We start from the raw sequence: 4,302 nt of genomic DNA on the forward strand, positions 1-4,302 counted from the left end.
CCTTCCGTTCCACTGAAGTTGTGTGGCTTACAACTCTGAAATTCCTTGAAAGTACACCCATTCTGAATGTTCTGGTTAGCCGGTGGAGCTTGGGGGTTGGCATTCGCCATGGCTGCGGCTACTCGAGCAACTATCATCTCCTCAATCTGTGCCGTTGTGGGCATTTCCCTTGGACCTCTTCCGTTTGCCATCGATCTTCCAAACAAAATTTTGACTCAAGTCAAAATCCGTTACCCAATAAGTAATAATGCTATAGTAATATAGCAATCAATTACTTATTCCATGTCAATAAGACATATAGCAAGCACGTAATCAGGCATAATAACTACAACAACCTAGATCGTCTACAGCAGTACATAGCATGGCAATAATAACAGTATCATACCGAAGTAACATGAAATCAAAAGCAGATAGTAGCATGCAGTAGCGAGAATAAGCAATAGCATACAGCAAGTTCATATAATAGTAAAAGTAAGCAGTAGCATGCATCAGTTCCGCAGAAGCAAGTAAACGAGCAAGTTGTAGATTAGTCATATTAGTGAATCTTACGCGACTCGGTCAAAACACACTAATGCAACCTAATTCCCTACAACCAATGCTCTGATACCAAATGTGACACCCCGTATAAAATCAACGTGTACGGATCATCAACAACAGGATCATTACATGGTCACAAAGCTATATGATTTTTAAAAAAAGTTTTGCATTCATGAAAAGGTAACGTCTTTACCAACGTCAAATGTTTTACAAAAGATAAGTGCTTCTACGAATAGAAAGCATTAACATGAGTACGTGACACAAAGGTCATTACAAAGCCATTGTTCAAAAATATCATAAGTTGCGAATGCAAAACAAAAGTTCCATGATTGAGACATCTCTAAGTAATGCAGTGGAAGTCTAACACAGCGAGTCTGTAACAGTAAGTCTATAATACCAAGACTATAACAGCAAGTCTAACAGCGGAGCAACAACGTCTATGCACCTGAGAAATACATGCTTAAAAAGTCAACACGAATGTTGGTGAGCTATAGTTTGTTTGTAATCAATAATGTAATATAGACCACGAGATTTCTTATTCAAAACAGTATGAAAAGTATATACTTATTCGTGGGCACCCGGTAACTAACTTAACAAGTAATATATCACCCCCTAAAAGTACACTTGGTGAGTGCGTAAGTTTACGAAGTATTAAACATCCGTTGAATGCTAGCGCAACTAGCCCGAGTGGGGATGTCAAACCCTATGGATCCATATCTAAGATTCGCGTCTACCGGTTCATAAACCAATAGTTAAACGTTACTGAGCTAAGGGGAATCTTTGTGCCGTTATGTGACCCACACATATATAAAGTTTAAGTACTCGTGTCTAGTATGTAAAACATAAAAAGCGCATGTATTCTCAGTCCCAAAAATAGTCAAGTAAAAAGGGAGCTATAACTCACAGTGAACAATGCGGTAAAAGTCGATATGAAAAGTATGCAAGTAGTAAGTCGGTCCGAAAGGTCCTCAACCTAAGTCAAAGGTTACTAAGTCAGTAAATTGTCCCCAAAAGTTTTAAAGTAAATAAGTTAAGTCTTAAGTATCATCATCATCATCATCATCATTCGTAAAAGACAAAGTAAGTTTTCAACAAGAATAGAGGTCGAAACAAAGGGTTGACTTCGGACAGCTGATACGACCTCTATACAAACTGAACTGACGCGTGGTCAGTGGCCAAGGCTCTGTATGTGAGTCATCGTACCTCTGTCCAATTTTCAGATCCTAACTCGATGTCGTATGACCGTCGCGACGGTTCAAGCGCGAGTAGGTCAGAAATTTCAGCACGTCGTTACAAAGGCGTAGTGATTTTCGGAAGGCTATAAATCATAAACTGTATTTCGGATTTAGGTGAGTCTTAAACGAAAAGTCATCTACTCGAACCGAACTATCTGAAAATCAACTTTCTAGAAGCCCCAAGAGTCTGCTCAGACCCCGAAAAACAGAAAACAAGTGCTCTGGTGGGTTTCTTGGTGCTTGATGCTCATCACGGTTCTCATCCTTGATGCGTGTAAGACTCAAGTGTACAACTCTTTGGTGTTTTAGTATCACACACACACACACACACACACATATATATATATGTATATATATATATATGTATATATATATGTATATATATATATGTATATATATATATATGTATATATATATATGTATATATATATATATATATGTATATATATATATGTATGTATGTATATATATATATATATATATATATATATATATATATATATATATATATATATATATATATATATATATATATATATATATATATATATATATATATGACCAAGTTTCAACCATCAACGCACAACTAAAAGTAAAAGCTAACATTCTACAAGTTTTGAACATCAAGGTTGTCTCTTTATTGCATAAACACAATAAAGCTTCAACCTTTGTCCTTTTGACACAATTTTGACACAAGTTTATGCATCTTCACCATATGAGATGATGAAGACTTGATTTTTATTACCGTAAAATCATAAAAAGGTTCCAACTAAGTGAGATCTACAATAATAACTTAGATCTCAAGTATTAAGAAACCCTAAGCTAGAAAGCTTGAATTTTTACAAGATTAATGAGGCCATAAGCTAGAAAGCTAAGATCTAGTAAAAGTAATGAGACCATAAGCTAAAAAGCTAAGATCTAAACAAAATAATGAAACCATAAGCTAGAAAACTTGAATCTTTAATGTTCTTGAAGATCCTTAAAGCAAAAGGCTAGATCTACAAGTTACATGAAGATCATAAATACAAGTTTTGATCTTTTAACAAAAATAAAGTGATCTTAAGCTATAAATCTTAGATCCATCAAAGTAATGAAGATCCAAAGCTAGAAAGCTTGAATCTTTCATGTTTTTGAAGGATTCAAATCAAAGTTTGAATCTACAAGATATAACAAGATCAAAAAGCTAAAAAGCTTGATCCTTTGATGATGATGATGTCGTGATCATGAAGAGAAGAAGAAGAAGAAGAAGAAGAAGAAGAAGAAAATTTAAAACTTACAATTTTTAGTGTGAAAAAGACTAGAGAGAAAATTAGAGAGCAAGTGTGTGTAAAATGAGAATGAGATCAAGTGTGAAATGGATGAAATAAGCTTGATATATATAGTGGTGGTGGTGTGGGTTGGCCGACGGCCTAAGGGGGACAAAGGGGGGGACAAGCTTTGCTTTTTGCATGGTGGTGGTCTAAAGGTGGTGCTTGTTGTTGGGATCCCATGCAACATGTGTGGTAATGGTTAACAAAAATGCTAGCATGTTGGCTCATCTTAATGAGTTTTTGTCCTACTTCTTAATGGGTCATAATCCATTAAAGTTGGGCTAATTTAATGGTCCATTAGCTAGAGTAGGGTGAGCTTAAGTCCAATAAGGTAGAAAGTCCAATAAGACTAACAAGTGTGCATTAGTAACTTACTAAGCGTAATTAAGCAACCATTAAGCCAAGTAATTGTCATTAGATGTAAGACCCTGTTTCTTGTTTCAGCTCAACGGGATGCCGTCCCAATTACTGGACGTCGTCCTGTCCTTTTGTGATGGACGCCGTCCAAATGTGCTGACGAGCCAGCTGTTAGTTTTGTTTTAAAATGGGGTAATTTGGTAATTTCACTTGGGTGTCGGTTTGGAGCCTTCAAAGTTGATCCATTAGCCATTTGTGGATCTCATTCACCCACACAAATACTCTCTTCAAACCCTAGTGAGAGAAACTCACTTTTAGTATGAGAGAGCTTGATTTTGGAGAAGAAGGAGTTGGATTCTCGCCAAAGCTCGGGTTTTAAAGTTGTTCATCTCGTTCACGGCTACGTTGTGGTAGTATTGGTAAGTTCAAACTCCGAATTTCATTTGTTAGAATTGGTATCCAAGTTAAGGTTTGAGCTTGATTAGTTGTGAAACCCTTTTAGATGATGAAGTGGGTTTATGGTGACTAGTTATTCTTGTCACTTGGCGGATTTTGGGTTGGTTGATGTTTTGGCTATGATTAGGCTTTGATAATGGGTATAATCACTAGTGTTAGTGATTACAGAAGTGTTGGAACCCATTTGGGGGTATTTGGTTGATAAATTTTGAAATGGGTCAAAGTTAGGGTTTATGTGTGTGTCATTTTGGGCAAGACGAGTGCTTAACACTTGTGTTCGGGTTTAAATTGACGTATCAGGACCATTTTCACTTGTGTTAGTGATTATTGGTTAGTTTGGGCGCGGTTTGTACTTGGAAGTGCATTTGGGTAGAAATTGCACTAAGTATCAATTAGGTTGGTTTGTA

This window comes from Rutidosis leptorrhynchoides, chromosome 1 (assembly GCF_046630445.1).
Source record: "Rutidosis leptorrhynchoides isolate AG116_Rl617_1_P2 chromosome 1, CSIRO_AGI_Rlap_v1, whole genome shotgun sequence".
Lineage (NCBI taxonomy): Eukaryota > Viridiplantae > Streptophyta > Magnoliopsida > Asterales > Asteraceae > Rutidosis > Rutidosis leptorrhynchoides.